The sequence below is a fragment of the Schistocerca americana genome, chromosome 2, assembly GCF_021461395.2.
Source record: "Schistocerca americana isolate TAMUIC-IGC-003095 chromosome 2, iqSchAmer2.1, whole genome shotgun sequence".
In the NCBI taxonomy this organism is placed as follows: Eukaryota; Metazoa; Arthropoda; class Insecta; order Orthoptera; family Acrididae; genus Schistocerca; species Schistocerca americana.
In genome coordinates this window covers 288,497,854-288,517,487 of record NC_060120.1, presented here as the reverse complement: position 1 = coordinate 288,517,487, position 19,634 = coordinate 288,497,854, and the positions used below count along the sequence as shown (strand labels likewise).

Genomic DNA, 19,634 nt, shown 5'->3' with positions numbered 1-19,634 from the left:
TGCCAGAAATAAAATTTGTGGCTAATAATCCAATTTACTGCCGTCGCGCGTATTGCAATATCCGCGGAGATGTGCAGTTTCAGCAGCACTTGTCTGGCTACAGAAGGCACTCGACCAGATGATTGTAAGTTCCCTTGGTCAGAGTGGTCACCAGACATGTGCCACAGTGAGATCTGTGGGGCTCAGTAGAATAGCTTCTGGTTCAGTCTGTACTTCAGGCAACATCACTTATCCAGGAGAATGAGATTAGCAGCAGTTCAGTATTTCTCAGTGTCATATCTGATCGCCTTTGCAGCTTTGTATAATGCATTGTACCTAGAGGAAGACACCAATTTCCTTATATACAGGGTGTCCCATTTATCTTGACCACCCTAAATAACTGTTTGTCCAGATGAAAATTACAAAATGTTTCAAGCAAATGTTCTTTAGCCGTCAGGGGGACATCAAACAGCATGATTGCCTTCGTTGTAGCTTTGTTTTTTACAAAGATATGAACAGCGGTATGTCTTTTTTAAATGGCACCTTGTATTTTTTATTCGGTAATTCATTTCCTCTTCTAAAGACCTATTCAAAAATGTATCACAGTGTACCATTCACTGAAATACAACGTTATTAATTACGTAACACAACATTGACTTTGAGCCCGAGATCACAAACTCGTCCACTTGCTGGAGTTGTCAGAAAACAAATGAAAACCAAATAAAAACAAAACACAAAATTGACTTTGACTCTCCTGTACCAATGCCCAAGAGTAGAACATTCGTAAGTGCTCCAGGTGGTGACCCTGGATAGCGATACACTGGTGCACTTGTTGAATGAAAGAATTATTTACTGCTTCCAGTGTTGCCTGCTGAAGAGAAGCAAGCACGATACGTTCCTGCATGTCCTCTGGAGTTGTTGGAATATCGCGATAGACAACGTCTTTAGTGCATCCCCAAAGAAAAAAGTCCAGAGGATTTAAATCAGGGGACCTAGCAGGCCAAGTAACTGTTCCTCCTCGACCAATCCATCTGGCAGGATACTTTCGGTCCAGAACACGACGTGCACCCAAGGCATTATGTGCTGGACATCCATCGTGTTGATACAACATAAGCATTCTGGTTTTTAGCGGCACTTCATCCAGAAGAGGAGGAAGAATTCGTCTGAGGAAGTTGGCATACGCTGTGCCGTTTAGACTACCATTGATGAAATAAGGACCAATAATTGTAGTACCAAGAATCCCACACCAGGCGATAACTCTCCATTGATGCTGATGTGACATCCGTCTAAGCCATCGTGGGATGTCGCTGGACCAATAATGCATGTTCCTTGTGTTTACCTGTCCTTTGTTTGAGAAGGAACATTCATCGGTAAATAGAACATTGGAGAAGAAGTTCGGGTTGGCGAGGATTTGCTGCTGTACTCACTGACAGAACTGTACACGATTCTGGAAATCATTCGCATGCAATTCTTCATATAGGTGTACATGGTAAGGATGGAACTGGTGACGTGTAAGAATGCGATGTACACTGGTTTTAGGAATGCCAGTCTCGTGTTCAAGCTGTCGTGTGCTCACATGTGGATTCATAGCAACGGAAGCGAGTACAGTAACTTCGTCAGCTTCGTCTGTGCGATAGCTACGACGATTGCGTTGTCGTGGGTTGAAACTTCCCGTTCCCTGAGGCGTCGCAACAAGACGAGAAAACATCCGTCGGGAAGGTGGTTTCTTGTCAGGATATCGCTCTCTGTACAGTTCCGCTGCCTGCGTAGCATTTCGCCTACCTTCAACAACAACAATAAAAGAAACGCTATGTCGATGCAGTTTGTAGGAAGGACAGCCTTTACTGTATGCCTACTCTACACAACAGTATTTAAAAGGACTAAACTACTGTACTAAATGTACCCGTACATAAGAAAACAGTATTGCAATTACTGTTTTGGTAACTTACAATCCCCATTGATGAGTAGCATTTCTACCTTCTCTTCGTAGGTGTATATCATTGTACTTACACGACTCTTCAACTGACAATGGTTGACGGAATGACGGCTGTGCATTCTACTTATGTTTACATTTGTCCTCTGCCAACGCCAGCACGTGGATGTGTTCCATTAATCCGAGTACCTGCGCTAAGCGCTGGAAGCGTCAACGTCAATGTTGTGTTATGTGATTAATAACGTTGTGTTTCAGTGAATAGTACACTGTGATACATTTTTGAATAGATCTTTAGGAGAGGAAATGAATTACCGAATAAAAAATACAGGGTGCCATTTAAAAAAAGTCGTACCTCTGTTCATATCTTTGTAAAAAAACAAAGCTACAACGAAGGCAGTCACGCTGATTGATGTCCCCCTGACGGCTAAAGATTTGCTTGAAACATTTTGTAATTTGCATCTGGACAAACAGTTATTTAGGGTGGTCAAGATAAATGGGACACCCTGTATAGCAACTCTGTGAGCTGCCTTCAAGCACAAAAAAAAGCAGATTGAATAATTGACTTTTGTTAGCGACTGCTTGTGGGCAAGTGCCAGGCGTCATAAGCTACATAAGCCACAATTCGAAGCAATTTTTTCCCTGTCACTTGTCGCTTCTTTCACGTGTCGGAGAGTACGGCAAACTGTAGGCGCCGCTGTAGTTAGCCGGTAAGTCACTTTAAAGTCACTGGAAGGCAAGGCCGTACCAACCTTCGCGTTGAAGACAGCTTTCGCTTTTTAGCTAAGCGACCACTACTGGCACATAAAGCGAAACATCAATTGTGTAACAGCGGACAAGGATCGGCGCTTCTTTCAGTTAATCATTCCGCCTTAATGCGGATTAGTATGGCTGCCAAGAAGCTCAAGTATTACAGTTTCCGAATGCCGCGAATTTCTGCTGTGCGCAGCAAACGCCGGTATCATCGCGAACCGCGGCGCCAGCGCGGTTCTGAGGTGGAGAACAATGAGTGGGGACACGCCCAAGTGGCGGCGGCTCGCGACAGCCGCACCAGAACTGTCGGCTGGGCGCGCTTCCAAATGGCCGCCATCCGTCAGCGGCGTGCGGCCCTGCCTCTGGAAGCGAGTGCGCCCCGCGTCCGTTACCACTGCAAATGGCGCATCACGCGCCGCTTCTTAGCACGAGCCAGGGTACACACGCAGAGAACATGCAACAGTTCCTGATCGTGCCCAGTTCCCAACTCCGTTATCGTCTTCGTCAATTGCTCCCAGTATTAAATGCCTGAGAGAATCTGAGAGACGACAGCAAAAATAGAGTGCAAACACACTGTCCTGATGCCAACCTACACGGCGAGCGAGTGGACGCTAATGAGCAGCCATTCCACCTGGTGATCAAAACTCTGCAGGGTTCATTTATAGCCAACCGGCGAGTACGCAGGGTAGCCTGTGATCTACATCTACCAGTATGTACGTTCTCTGCAGGCCACTGCATGGTGAAAGGTAATTCGTACAAATGTTAACGAATGTTCTTGCTGTTTCATCCGCATGTGAAGCAAGAGGAAAACGACTGCTTATACAGGGTGGTCCATTGATAGAGACCGGGCCGAATATCTCACGAAATAAGCACCAAACGAAAGAAACTACAAAGAACGAATATCATCTAGCTTGAAAGGGGAAACCAGATGGCTCTATCGTTGGCCCGATAGATGGCGCTGCCATAGGTCGAAAGGATATCAACTGCGTTTTTTTTAAATACGAACCCCCATTTTTTATTTCATATTCGTGTAGTACATAAAGAAATATGAATGTTTTAGTTGGACCACTTTTTTCGCTTTGTGATAGATGGCGCTGTAAAAGTCACAAACGTATAAGTACATAGTATCACGTAAGATGCCGCCAGTGCGGACGACATTTGCTTCGTGATACATTACACGTGTTAAAAAGAACCGTTTACCAATTGCGGAAAAGGTCGATATCGTGATGATGAATGGCTGTTGTGATCGAAATGCCCAACGGGCGTGTGCTATGTATGCTGCTCGTTATCCTGGACGACATCATCCTAGTGTCTGGACCGTTCGCCGGATAGTTACACTATTTAGGGAAACAGGAAGTGTTCAACCACATGTGAAACGTCAACCACGACCTGCAACAAATGATGATGCCCAAGTAGGTGTTTTAGCTCCTGTCGCGGCTAATCCGCACATCAGTAGCAGACAAACTGCGCGAGAATCGGGAATCCCAAAAACGACTTTGAACGTCGTGTACAGTTCTGCCACTGGGCACAAGAGAAATTACGGGATGATGACAGATTTTTTGCATGCGCTCTATTTAGCAACGAAGCGTCATTCACCAACAGCGTTAACGTAAACTAACATAATATGCACTACTGGGCAACGGGAAATCCACGATGGCTGCGACAAGTGGAGCATCAGCGACCTTGGCGGGTTAATGTATGGTGCGGCACTATGGGAGGAAGGATAATTGGCCCCCATTTTATCGATGGCAAGTAAATGGTACATTGTATGGTGATTTCCTACGTAATGTTCTACCGATGTTACTACAAGATGTTTCACTGCATGACAGAATGGCGATGTACTTCCAACATGATGGCTGTCCGGCACATAGCTCGCGTACGGTTGAAGCGGTATTGGATAGCATATTTCATGACAGGTGGATTGGTCGTCGAAACACCATAGAATGGCCCGCACGTTCACCGGATCTGACGTCCCCGAATTTCTTTCTGTGGGGAAAGTTGAAGGATATTTGCTATCGTGATCCACCGACAACGCCTGACAACATGCGTCAGCGCATTGTCAATGGATGTGCGAACATTACGGAGGGCGAACTACTCGCTGTTGAGAGGAATGTCGTTGCACGTATTGCCAAATGCATTGAGGTTGACGGACATGATTTTGAGCATTTATTGCATTAATGTGGTTTTTACAGGTAATCACGCTGTAACAGCATGCGTTCTCAGAAATGATAAGTTCACAAAGGTACATGTATCACATTGGAAGAACCGAAATAAAATGTTCAAAGGTACCTACGCTCTGTATTTTAATTTAAAAAACCTACCTGTTACCAACTGTTCGTGTAAAATTGTGAACCATATGTTTGTGACTATTACAGCGCCATCTATCACAAAGCGAAAAAAGTGGTCCAACTAAAACATTCATATTTCTTTGCCTACTGCACGAATATGTAATGAAAATGGGGTTCCTATTTTCCTGTTTGACCTATGGCAGCTCCATCTAACGCGCCAACCATAGCGCCATAGCCCTTCAAGCTAGACAAGTTTCGTTCTTTGCAGTTTTTTCGATTGACGCTTATTTTGTGAGATATTTGGCCCGGTCACGATCAATGGACCACACTGTACATTGATGACCTAAAAAATTATGATCACTGCCCAACGCGAAACTGAATGCCGTCTGCTGGCGTCGCGAACACGTGATGCGAAAAGGAAAGTATGCAAGCGGGATCATTTCAGCGACGATACAGGCCGCAAATAGGGAAATCCACCGACATAAGCGGCTCTGACAAAATGCAGAGTGTTACGGCCCAGTGCCTGGCATCGAGCATCTTGGAATGGCGGAGCTTGTCGGCTGTTCGCTTGCCGCTGTTGTGAGCGGCTATGGAAAGTGTTATTGAAAAGCACGCAACCGGGAATATTTAAATATGGTTGCGTTCTTCACCATAAATCCTTACCGTTCACGAAGTTCTCAAGATACAGCATGGTTAGAAGAACTATAGAAAATGGTTCAAGGACGGTGAAACCGTGAACAGGTGACAAGGTGTTGGATGTGTACGCCTCATCACAGAACGTGGAGGTTGCAGGATTGCTCACTCTGTAAAACAAAATAGGCGGTGATCTGTGGCACTTGTGACGATAGAATACAAAGTTGGTGCTGCTACGAGAGTTGTGCAGAACACCGTTCAGCGTACATGTCAGAACATGGGTCTCTGCTGCGACGAGCCATAAGCAGTCTTATGTTGATCAGAGACACCGTCAGTTACATTGCAGTCGGTACGGTATCAACGAGACTGCATCGTGGGTGAATGGAAACGCGTCGCCTAGTCGGATGAATCACGTTTCTTGTCACGCCAGGTCGATGGTCGTGTACAGATAAGTCGTAATCCAAACGAACGACTGCTCGAAACAAGCACGGAGCCATGGACGCAGGGCCGTTGGAGGGCAGCATTATGCTACTAGAGACTGAAATGATCGTTTGGCATTGACTGTCGAGAGTCCCCACTAGGGGAAGACCAGCCATACCTCAGGAATGGATGTGTGTGATGTCCTTAGGTTAGTTAGGTTTAAGTAGTTCTAAGTTATAGGGGACTGATGACCTAAGATGTTAAGTCCCATAGTGCTCAGAGCCATTTGAACCATTTGAGCCAGGCAAACAAAATGGTTTAATAGGTAATTTTATGCTGTTGGAATTCACATTTTCAGATACAGTTTTCACTAACGCCAATTCTACCTTTTGTAAATGTAGGTACAAAGGGTTTTGAAACAATATTCAAGGAAGACTTTAACCAGAATTTCTCATGGCGCGCATGTACTGCACCTTAGGTCGTTTCTGTAGACCAGTTTAAGCTGTATCCCGGCTTGATAGAATGCAAGTGCCCTACACTAATATATACGTCTTGACTTCATCTGCACCACTGTGGCACGTTGTAAACAATATCGTTTACACCCTGTGTATATAAGGGTGGATCTTTCATCTGGCACTTTTTAAATTTCTTGTAATTTGTTTATATTTACCCCATTTCGGTTCCATATGACGTAGAAATACGTTGTGTGAAATTTAGCCCCACTAGGATAAGGTTAGGGGTGCCCCCGGGCTTTTGATGGCTCTAAGCACTATTGGACTTAACATCTGAGATCATCAGTCCCCTAGACCTAGAACTACTTAAACCTAACTAACCTAAGGACATCGCACACATCCATGCCCGAGGCAGGACTCGAACCTACGACCGTAGTAGCAGCGCGGTTCCGGACTGAAGCGCCTAGAACCGCTCGGCCACCGCGGCCGGCACTGGTCATTTGAAAATGGAAAGTCCACAATAATAAAACTATTAGCTACACAAAATTCAGGGTGTCCCAAAAAAAGAAAAATCCCGACAAGCTTTAGGAACACGTTCCTTATACAGAAATACGCAAAAAAATATCTAGTAAACATGGCCTCTAAAATGCATATCTCAAATAGTTATGAGCATTTGTTGTTCATCTTTGATACTATGAAAGAGATCTCTTCTATGCAAGGTCTTTTCTTTTCATATTTCGGGAGGAGGAAACAAGAAAAAAGTCTGCTAAACATGGGGCCTAAAATGTATACTTTAAGGTCTATGAGCACTTGTTCATCTTCTCTGATGTGAAACACATCTATTCTAATGAATTCGTCCCCATAGCTCTCATGCATTTCAGAGGCCACTTTTCCTGGACATTTTTTCTTGTTTTGGTGTAAGGAAACTGTCCCTAAGGTTTCTCTCTCTCTCTCTCTTCTTTTTTTTTCTTTTATTTGGACACGCTGTACTTGTATCGCTTGACAAATTCATTCGTCACCCCTGAAGACACTTCGTTTCTCTCATGATCCTTAACTGAATGCGTTGTCATGTCACAGGTATTCCTGGTCAGGTGATGTGACAGGTCAACGACCTCAATACAGCTAGGAGGCGGACAGAGGAAACCGAGCCGTTCTCTAGGGGACTGATGATGACCTCAGATGTTAAGTCTCATAGTGCTCAGAGCCATTTGAACCATTTTGTAAGTTCATGGGACATAAAAGAGAGATTTTATCAAAGAATAAGGATGTAAAAGAAAAATTGATTTCCTTCAAAGGAATTTCTCTTACTTAGTAGTGTAATAGATTGGATCATTACAGTTAATACAATAAATTTAATAATTAATTTGAATATTGTTAATCAACTGCTTCCAAGTAATATGTTAAAAAAAGAAAGTATATGAGACTGAGATTTCTTGATTTCCTTTCAAATGTTGGGGCATAGGAGAACGTCTTCACGTTTTCCTAGGGAGACCAAATTACACAACTTATTTTTCATGCGATGGAACGAAACTAGGGGGTAGCACAAAGAGAAAGTGAGAACTGAAAAGTAACAGCCAAACTATTTCACACAACAGACTTGCGTGTAGAGCTGCATCGAACCAGTCTTCGGATTCACAACAACGTGGTTCCTGACCTAAGGGGCTGTGAATTGTTATTACGTATTTAACTTCGTGGCTATATCTGTGGAAGTTACAAGGGACAAGTCTGAGACTGGAAACAAAACGCTTATCAATTCCGTCCGTCCTAAGCGCATCGAGAACCGGCAAATGCAGCTGGCTGGGGACGCATCTGCGCTACACCGTGGGCCGACACCGGCACTCGGGCCTACATCTGGCATACGTACGGCCCACGCTCCGCGGCAGAGCGGCTGCGATATATGCGGCTGCAGCGTGCGAGTAGTGATTCATTCGACGGGCGAGACTATTCCGGACGTGTGACGTCACGGCGGCGCGATGTGATGCGAGCGGACACTGACACGGTTTCGCAGTTCCGCGGCCTGCGGTGTCAGTGCAGAACTGCGGCAGCAAATCGGTTAATGATTGAGAGTATTTAATGACTACCTGCAGGTTGTGCACATATGTGATTCCCTACTAATTTATGCTGGTAGTCCAGACGGTACGAATCAGGTTACAAACCCAAGGCTTCGTCTTCCTTTCTCGATTGGTCCTTAAAGGTTATTAAATATGAAATTATTCTGCGCGTCTTAAGAAGGCACATCAGTCTTTTAAGTCGATATTGTAACTGATGGTTAAAGAAGTTCTTTTCTCGGAACATGTCTCCAGGACTCGCCTTCACAGTTCAGCGCAGTACTGCATCCGAGCCTGATGCCAGAGTAGCAGATGAGGCGTGTTCGGAGTAAAACGTTTTTCTTCTGTTGATGTTCCCTTTGTACCCTACGAGTATTGTATCAAACGTACGTAGCAGAAGAAATGATAAAAAACATGACAACTTCTACACGAAAAGCAGGGAAGTACGTATTCTCCTGGGTACAGGGGCACTTGGTAATGTAAGGAAACGGACAAGGAGCAGGATAGCGGGCACGTAGGTGACTCAGCGAGACACCAACTGCCATCCCCCTGCGGCGGTCCTCTCACTGTTGAGTCCGAGATCCGTTCAACTGTGCGAGGAGTAGCGGTCGGCAGTGAGGGACAATAAACTGCGTTTGGTGACGCCAATCTTACGGCCGTGGCGTATCTCGTACCGAACACTGCGGCGGGATGGAGTAACCGTGACCTGCCTCCGCACAGGACACTGTCCACTAACCCACGCATTCATACTCTAGCGAAAGGGCACCATAGTCTCTAGAGCTCACAAAACGTGCGTACGCCACATTTTAAGGAGTGAATTTCATATTTTGACGAGGAGGTTGAAGCAAATTTAGATAAGCAATTGTCCTCTATTTTTAGATCGCGACAAGAGGAGTGTGATGAAAATGTGATGTATTGTGTCAGGACTTCAGCCTAAGGTGGAGGTTTAAGTGTGTTACAAAGTAGTTGGCTTTAGTTCACGCCTGGCAGGAATAGAGTTGGTCCTGTTACATGTCCAAGGAGTGGACTCAGTTACTTACGCGTCTAGCCGGCCGAGTTGGCCGAGCGGTTCTAGGCGCTACAGTCTGGAACCGCGCGACCGCTACGGTCGCAGGTTCGAATCCTGCCTCGGGCATGGATGTGTGTGATGTCCTTAGGTTAGTTAGGTTTAAGTAGTTTTAAGTCCTAGGGGACTGATGACCTCAGAAGTTAAGTCCCATAGTGCTCAGAGCCATTTGAACCATTTGAACTTACGCGTCTGTGTCCCGAATAACGTGCTGATTATTGTATTTCAAGAGTAATTGCATATCTGGTTAGATACTGTATACGAACATATTGCTCTATTAATCTACATCTACAGCTACATCTACATGGATACTCTGCAAATCACATTTAAGTGCCTGGCAGGGGGTTCATCGAACCACCTTCACAAGCCTCTATTATTCCAATCTCGTATAGCGCGCGCAAAGAATGAACACCTATATCTTTCCGCACGAGCTCTGATTTCCCTTATTTTATCGTGGTGATCGTTTCTCCCTATGTAGGTCGGTGTCAACAAAATATTTTCGTATTCGGAGGAGAAAGTTGGTGATTGGAATTTCGTGAGAAGATTCCGCCGCAACGAAACACGCCTTTCTTTTAATGATTTCCAGCCCAAATCCTGGATCATTTCTGTGACACTCTCTCCCATATTTCACGATAATACAAAACGTGCTGCCTTTCTTTGAGGACGGACAAGCGTAGTGTAGGCAGTCTCCTTAGTAGGTCTGTTACATTTTCTAAGTGTCCTGCCAATAAAACGTAGCCTTTGGTTAGCCATCCACACAACATTTTCTATGTGTTCCTTGCAATTTAAGTCAAAAATGTTCAAATGTGTGTGAAATCTTATGGGACTTAACTTCTAAGGTCATCAGTCCCTAAGCTTACACACTACTTAACCTAAATTATCCTAAGGACAAACACAAACACCCATGCTGGAGGGAGGACTCGAACCCCCGCCGGGACCAGCCGCACAGTCCATGACTGCAGCGCCCAAGACCGCTCGGCTAATCCCGCGCGGCCCAATTTAAGTTGTTCGTAATTGTAATACCTAGGTATTTAGTTGAATTTACGGCTTTTGGATTAGACTGATTTATCGTGTAACCGAAGTTTAACGAGTTCCTTTTAGCACTCATGTGGATAACCTCACACTTTTCGTTATTTAGGGTCAACTGCCGCTTTTCGCACCATTGAGATATTTTTTCAAAATCGTTTTGCAGTTTGTTTTGATCTTCTGATGACTTTATTAGTCGATAAATGACAGCTTCATCCGTAAACAACCTAAGACGGCTGCTCAGATTATCTCCCAAATCGTTTATATAGATAAGGAACAGCAAAGGGCCTATAACACTACCTCGGGGAACGCCTGAAATCACTTCTGTTTTACTCGATGACTTTCCGTCAATTACTACGAATTGTGACCTCTATGACAGGAAATCGCAAATCCAGTCACATAACTGAGACGATATTCTATAAGCACGCAATTTCACTTCTAGCCGCTTGCGTGGTACAGTGTCAAAAGCCTTCCAGAAATCCAAGAATACGGAATCGATCTGAAATCCATTGTCAATAGCACTCAGCACTTCATGTGAATAAAGAGTTAGTTGTGTTTCACAGGAACGATGTTTTCTAAGCTCATGTTGACTGTGTGTCAATATACCGTTTCCTTCGAGGTAATTCATAATGTTCGAACACAATATATGTTATAAAATCCTGCTGCTTATCGACGTTAACGATATGAGCCTGTAATTTAGTGGATTACTCCTGCTACCTTGTGTGACCTGGTGTGAGCTGTGCAACTTTCCAGTCTTTGGGTACGGATCTTTCGTCGAGCGAACGGTTGTATATGATTGTTAAGTATGGAACTAATGAATCAGCATACTCCGAAAGGAACCTAATTGTTATACAGTCTGGACCCGAAGACTTGCTTTTATTAAGTGATTTGAGTTGCTTCACTGCTACTTCACGACTACTTAATAGTCGATACGTACGATATTGAATCGAAAGATTTTTCCCTAGGTCACCATCCGCTCGCAAGACTTTTGGAATAATCATCATCTAAGTGCGCGAGTAAGATTTGACAGTGTCGTTCGTCGTTCGCGCAGTCCGTGCCGAACGCCACTTCGTCGGCGTTTTTTTCCACGTCGAGCGGCTGGGACAGGTGAAGGCGTGGTGGGTGGCGCGGCCCGGCGGACTACTTGGCTGGGCCAGAGGCGGGCGGCCTGGTTCGCGTAGCACGCAGCTGGCCGAGCACTCCGGAAACATTAGGCCGCGTCCGCTGGACAATCTGGAATGCGACACCGCGCGCGACCCAGCTGGGCCGCGCCGACTACGCGGCGGAATGCGGCGCGCGCTGACCTGCCGTGGCAGTAGCGGGGTCGCCAGCGTTCTCAGCCTGTTCGCTGGCAAGGCTGGCGTCTGCGGCAAAGTGGGAACGCGGAGAGACAAGGACAAGTTTAGGCCGAGCGAGGTGGCGCTGTGGTGAGAAAACAGACTCGCGTTTAGGAGGTTCAAAATGGTTCAAATGGCTCTGAGCACTATGGGACTTAACATCTGAGGTTATCAGTCCCCTACAACTTACAAGGGAACCTCCCCATTGCACCCCCCTCAGATTTAGTTATAAGTTGGCACATTGGATAGGCCTTGAAAAACTGAATCCAGATCAATCGAGAAAACAGGAAGAAGTTGTGTGGAACCATGAAAAAATAAGCAAAATACACAAACTGAGTAGTCCATGTGCAAGATAGGCAACATCAAGGACCGTCTGAGCTTAGGAGAGCCGTGGTCCCGTGGTTAGCGTGAGCCGCTGTGGAACGAGAGGTCCTTGTTTCAAGTCTTCCCTCGAGTGAAAATTATACTTTCTTTATTTTCGCAAAGTTATGATTTGTCCGTTCACTGGCGTCTGTGTTCACTGTAATAAGTTTAGCGCCTGTGTTTTGCGACCGCACCGCAAAACCGTGCGATTGTTATTGAAGCCGCGAGATATATTTGCTGGATTCATATTGCCCACGGAATACATCTCACGTATTTAATGCACTCTCGTCCAAAGTAGCGAACAGTCAACTGCCAGCCAGGGAGCCTCGTTAGCAGGAATACTCTCTCTTCCGTGCGCTGTAGTCGACTGACGTCGTGTGTTTCGATGTTTGTTTGGGTGTAGCGTCCCCAAACTACGGCGCAGTTACCTCGCATCGGAAGGACGGACGGACAGATAATAATTGTCCGAAAATAAAAAATTAAACTTTTCACTAACTAACCTAAGGACATCACACACATCCATGTCTGAGCCAGGATTCGAACCTGCGACCGTAGCAGCAGCGTGGTTCCGGACTGAAGTGCCTAGAACCGCTCGGCCACAGCGGCCGACGAAATTGTTTAATCAAGTGAAATAACAGTTTATTTTCAATAAACGAACTCCGAATGCAGAAATGCTATAAGTCAACAAATTCATTATGGTTGTGGTCTCTAGCATAAGAAAAAATTCGAAGCTTTTGTGTACCAAGCAAGAGATAGACAACAAATACCACAAGAGGCTGCCACTGCAGAGGCACAACCATTCACCTGGTGCCCCCCAAACTCCGAGCAGCAGCCTCCAGATGGCGCTCAAAAACGTAGGACCTCTTCCTGTTTCTGCATCATTTGCACCAGCACATCGCATACGTACGCCGATAGTGTCGACGGCCGATAAGCACGCTGTTAAACACAGACTACTCCATTTGCACCTTGTGCTGGCCAGAAACATTACTATCAGTGATAGTTGCAATACATGCACTACCAAAGTTAAGTACCATTTTGCAACATACTCTTAATAAATGTTGTTTTTTACTGTATTGCCACATTTTTGTTATAGTACTGCCCTATGAAACAAGTGTTAATTTGCAAATGTGCAAATTGGCGACCATTAAGGATCCATAACAAGAAAACAGTTTTCTGCTACCATGGATGTTTGGTCTCAATTAATAGTAGCGTTCCGCAGTGGCCGAGCGGTTCTAGGCGCTGCAGTCTGGAACCGTGAGACCGCTACGGTTGCAGGTTCGAATCCTGCCTTGGGCATGGATGTGTGTGATGTCCTTAGGTTAGTTATATGTAAGTAGTTCTAAGCCTAGGGGACTGATGACCACAGATGTTAAGTTCCATAGTGCTCAGAGCCATTTGAACCATTTTGAATAGTAGCATTCAGTCACTACATTTACAACAGCTATAATACTCTGAAGGCAGTATTCTAGCAGATAAGCATGTTAACGCTCTCATATCTTCTTCTTATCGTTATTCTTGTCTTGTCGCAGTCCGCAGTCTTCAGTTGCCCATGAGAGGGAAGACGTGTGCACCACCTGTCTATGAATTGTGGAAACCTTATTCTTTATGTTATCGTATTTTAACTGTTTGTGTACTGTGATTTATGAGAGGGAAAGTGGTGAACAGTCCAGCATTCGCTTAAACGAGCTTGGGAAACCGCCTACAGACCACACACAGTTTGGCCAGTACGCCAGCCATGGCCGTTAATCCGCCGCGTGGACTCAGTCCTGGCCTGGCGCACCTTCCTGGCTCGCGAGCTACTGCGCTGCGCCTTATGCTGTATGAGCAGGTGGGTTAGCAGTCTCGTATACTGGTCTTTAAACAGTGACAAACTGCAGGAAACAATACCTGAGAGGGTAATGACCAAAAAGTGTCACACGGACATATGGCCAGCAACGCGTTCCAGGGAAGGAACACCCACTTGAAGGTGGGGATAAAAGATCTTTGCAGTGTAGGTTTCAGTGATTCAAAGCACGCATGAGAACACAGCACGCAAGTGAGAATGTTCTGTCTGTACTAGTGATGTAGTGGTTTGGTGGCGCTTCAACGTGTGGGCAATGTAGACGTCGTCAAAATGACGTCATGCGGACGTCAACTGGAGCACCACCATGTAGCAGTCACGTTACCCTTCATACTACCAAAGGCACGTCTTCCAGGAGCGCAGGCTGGGTCAGCCGCAAGAAGTGCAGATATGCCTCGCTTGTGGCTGTAAAAGGGTCAGTGGTCCTACGAGGGGGTCGTCAATAATTCTGGCTCCACAGTGAGACTGAACCGGTGCTGGTGGTTCACTGCCACCATACTACAAAATGACAAGTGCAGTCACAATATCACCACTTGCTTCGTGTGCACTCATGAAAATTACACTGTCGAAGATCTCTTATCTCCATATATATATCCACGTGACTTGTTTTGCTCCTCACCATCTGAGGGCCGGTTCCTGCAGTTTGTCCCCATTTAGCAAAATCAAGCTGTATACAGCTACTTGTACTGGATATTATCAGCCCTTGCGCATCCACTGACGGTAAATGAAACCTGCCTCTAGTCTTTTCCGTACATTACGACCTTCAGTTATACATATTCACGTTGCGTAATGTTTCGTAATACCATCTACTCATTCCCCAGTAGATCCTCTTCTCTATTATCTTTTGGAATCCAGTAAAAAATCCCTTGATCCATCTACCATCCACTGTCTGACTACAAGTCGTGCCCACCTCCATTTCATTTCCATTACGGCCTTGATTATGCCTTCGGCTCCACGCTATCCACCGGACCAAGAGTGTTCCCCTACCTCTGCTAGTGATCCCCAAATATGCATCTCCGCTTTGCTCGCTGAGAAACACGCAGTTTCTCAAACATTTTAGCCCTTAAAGTCCACACGTCGCTGCCATAAGACAAAAGTGACAGCACACTCAAATTCTACATTTTCATTTTCATATACATCGGAAATTTGGTTTTGAAAACAGTTTACCGAAACACTCCAGACTATCTAGTTACTGTGTTGAACTCTCTCAAATAAAAATATTATCAACTGATTGTAAGACTATGATGTTATTTGTACTATTTCTGTTTGATACATTTCCTTTCCCGTTCACCTTGCAAATAGACCGAGGGAAAAACGACAGCCAATGTGCCTCCGTATAAGTCCTAATTTCTCGTGTCTTACCTTCATGGCCCTTACGTGCAATCTATGTTGGCGGCAGTAGAGTCGTTCGGCAGTCAGCTTCAAATGCCGTTTCTCTAAATTTTCTCAATAGTGTTCCTCAAAAAGAACGTCGCCTTCCCTTCAAGGATTCCCATTTGAGTTCGCGAAGCATCTCCGTAACACTTACGTGTTTTCCGAACCTAACGGTTACAAATCTAGCAGCTCGCCTCAGAACTGCTTCGATGTCTTCCTTTAATCCGATCTGGTACCGATCATAAACACTCGGGCAGTACTCAAGAACAGGTCGCACTAGCGTGGAATATGCAGTCTCCTTTACAAATGAACCACACTTTTCTAAAATGCTGTCAATAAACCAGAGTCGACCATTCGCCTCTCCTACCAGAATCCTCATATGCTCACTTTCCAACGTTACGGCCGGACATTAAGACAACGTGGTTATGTCAAGCAGGAGACTGTTAATGCTGTATCCGAACACTATAGGCTTGTTTTTCCTACACATCCGCATTAACGTGTATTTTTCTACATTTAGATCTAGGTCCCATTCATCACATCAATTACAAATTTTGTCTATCTTGTATCCTCCTACAGTCACTCAACGTTGACACATTACTGTATACCACAGCATCGTCAGCAACTGCAGATTACTGCCCATTCTGACCGCCAAATCATTTATGTATATAGAGAATGCAGCGGTCCTACAATACTTCCTGGGGCACTCCTGACGATACCCTCGTCTCTGACGAACACTCGCCGTCGAGGACAACATATTGGGGTTCTATTATTTAAGAAGTGTTCGAGCCACTCACATATTTGTGAACTTACACCATATGCTCGTACCTTCGTTAACAGCCTGGAATGGGGCACTGTGTCAAATGTTTTGCGAAAATCAAGAAATATGGAATCTGCTTGTTGCCCCTCATAGTTCGCAGTATAACATGCGATAAAAGGATTATCTGAGTTTCGCACGAGCGATGCTTTCTAAATTTGTGCTGAATTGTGGACAGAAACTTTTCCATCTCTAGGAAATTTATTATATTCGAAACGAGACTATGTTCAGGGATTCTGTAGCAAACCGAAAATAAGGATACTGGTCTGTAATTTTGAGGGGCCGTTCTTACAACTTACATATGTACAGAAGTCACCTAGAACTTCAGATTTCCTTTTGTTGTCTTCTATTGCTACACCACACTGACCAACGAGTGACTGGACGTTCATGTTATTTATACATACAGCGAGAATGTACTTAATTCTTCAGACAGTAAATTACAGGCAACTGGTATATTTTACGATTTGTCAAAGGCATTTGACTATGTAAATCACAATATTCTTTTAAGTAAATAAGGTTATTTTTGTGTTAACAGGAAATTCTGCAAAATCGTTGAAATCGTATCCCTCTGATAGGGAACAAAGCGTATTAGCAGGAAAGAGTCCTGTATAATTAAGACTCAAGCAACTCGGAACCAAAGTCTAATCTAGGATTTTGACGGGAGAGGCGGTGGTGGGCTGAGCTCGTTGAAACTTTGTATCACAGTGTCGTCACCAAATTCTCTAGAATAAACGAAGGTATTTCCTCAATCTGTTATAAACTGAAAAGCCGAAGAAACTGGTGTAGGGCCCCCGCGAGCACGCAGAAGTGCCGCAACACGACGTGTCATGGACTCCACTAATGTCTGAAGTAGTGCTGGATGGAACTGACACGATGAATCCTGCAGGATTGTCCATAAATCCGTAAGAGTACGACAGGGTGGAGATATCTTCTGAAAAGCACGTTCCAAGGCGTCCCACGTATGCTCAATAATGTTCATGTTTGGGAAGTTTGGTGGATAGCGGAACTGTTTAAACTCAGAAGAGTGATCCTGGAGCCAATCTGTAGCAATTCTGGACGTGTGGGGTGTCGCACTGCCTTGCCGGAATTGCCCATGTCCGTCGGAATGCACAATGGACAGGAACGGATGCAGGTGATCAGACAGGATGCTTATGTACGTGTCACCTGTCTGAGTCCTGTCTAGACGTATCAAAGATCCCATATCACTCCAACTGCACACGCCCCACATCTTTACAGAGCCTGCACCAGCTTGAACAGTCCCCTGCTGACATGCAGGGTCCATGGATTCATGAGGTTGTCTCCATACCCGTACACGTCCATCCGCTCGATACGATTTGAAACGAAACTCGTTCGACCAGGAAACATGTTTCCAGCCATCACCAGTCCAGGTGAGGCGTAAAGCTTTGTGTCGTGCAGTCCTGAAGGGTACGCTACATGGCCGTCGGCTCCGAAAGCCCATATTGATGATGTTTCGTTGAATGGTTCGAACGCTGATACTTGTTGAGGGCCCAGCATTAAAATCTGCTGCAATTTGGGGAAGGGTTGCACTTCTGTCGCGTTGAACGATTCTCTCCAGTCGTCGTTGGTCGCGGCCGCAGTGGTGATTTGATGTTTTACTGGATGCCTGATATTCACGTCACAGTCGTGAAATGGTCGTACGGGAAGATCTCCTCTTCATCGTTACCTCGGAGATGCTGTGTCACATCGCTCGTGCGCCGTCTATAACACCACGTTGAAACACTCACTTAAATCTTGGTAACCTGCCATTGCAGCAGCAGTAACCTATCTAACAACGGCACCAGATACTTGTTGTCTTGTACAAGTGTTGCTGAGGGCACCGCCGTATTGTGCCTGTTTACATATTTCTGTATTTGAATATATATATGGCTATACCAGTTTCTTTGGCGCTTCAGTGTAATACCAACTACCATAGCGAGGAAATCTTAGAGACTGTTAAATGTGAAAGGTTTGTTTGAAAGGATCCCTCCCCCTCTCTCTTTGAGGGCAGGCTGCAGCCCTATAGCCTCCGCCCCGATCGGCTTCTACTTTTGTCTAGAACGGTGTTCATTAGTCAGGAAGGCACATTTTCAATAACTTGCCAGCAACCACGAAAAGTTTAACTAATGACGTTCAGTTCAAGAGCAGCCTAAAGGATTCACTGGCGGGCAACTCCTATTCGTTTGACGAATTTCTTACTATAACCGACTGATATGTATATATTATTAATAATATCAGATAATGTGAGCATTACTGGAAATGCCTCTCCACATATTCAGTGAATTAATCTGGTCAATGTAAGTAAGTGCTGTAAACTTTTTTCTCTTTGGTGTTGCGTCGGTACAGCAGACTAAGAATTATCATATGTGTACTGTACATTTACATATTTGAGACAATTTTGTTATTAGCTTTCAACTTAAAATATGTTTATGAGTTTTTTTGTTTTATTCCACGTCCGTGAGAACCATTTCGCTTTGAGTCCGTGTAAGGAAAATTAGCATGTCTGTCCTTTGTAAAGATTTGTAGCGTATTCTTGTTTTTTGACATGTACATCTCGGAGGACATTCTTACTATTGATGTATGGAACCAAAAATACACCTAGTAGTCTAATCTGTAGCATCGAGACAGATATCCATCGGGATGCCTGTGAGTATTCAAACACAGATCGAATGAATGCTGTGTTTTTGACGGCCGTTGGAACTGATTCTGTTCATATTGACTGAAAAATTCTGTATTTGTGTATACAGAAGGAAGTGATAGTTGAGTCTCATTGTTCTGGTCAGTAATTTCGCTGATGACTTTCAGATGGTTTACTGTGTGAGGTCAACGGTAGTTTGAGTGATTACCTGTAAGGGAGACCCATTGGTCTGTGTTACAAGTCTGTAAAATGTGGCTTGTTGCTTGGCTAGTTATTTGTTGGATAAATATGCAGATATCTTGCCTGTACGGCTAATTAAAAACATAATGCTATAGCAAGATGTTTCATGTCTACACAAGCTAGAGGAAAGAAATGTGAGATGTGGCTCAAAAAGCCAGTAGCAACACAAAAGTGTGTGATAGTAAAGTAGGGCACTGTTACAGAAACCTCAAAATGGGAAGCTATCGTTCAGAGTAATTGGCAACGAAGGAGAATGTGGCCACTGCATAGTCTGTGTAATATTAAGGTGACCTATGTGGCGGAAACTGCCATGTCACTGTGGCAAGAGCGAAAAGAATGATCTGTGCTGATTAAAGGACTGTAGGACAATGGGTGATTGATCCACATCAATGTTGATATTTTGTACTGTGAAATTAAAATATGTGAGATCTACGCT

The 19,634-nt window shown here is 44.8% G+C and overlaps 1 long non-coding RNA gene across 2 annotated transcripts in view; it reads right to left on the bottom strand.

Moving 5' to 3' along the window:
- Positions 1-19,634, bottom strand: part of LOC124595416 — a 488,794-nt gene that overhangs the window by 85,069 nt on the left and 384,091 nt on the right. The gene's annotated exons all lie outside the window — the stretch shown is intronic.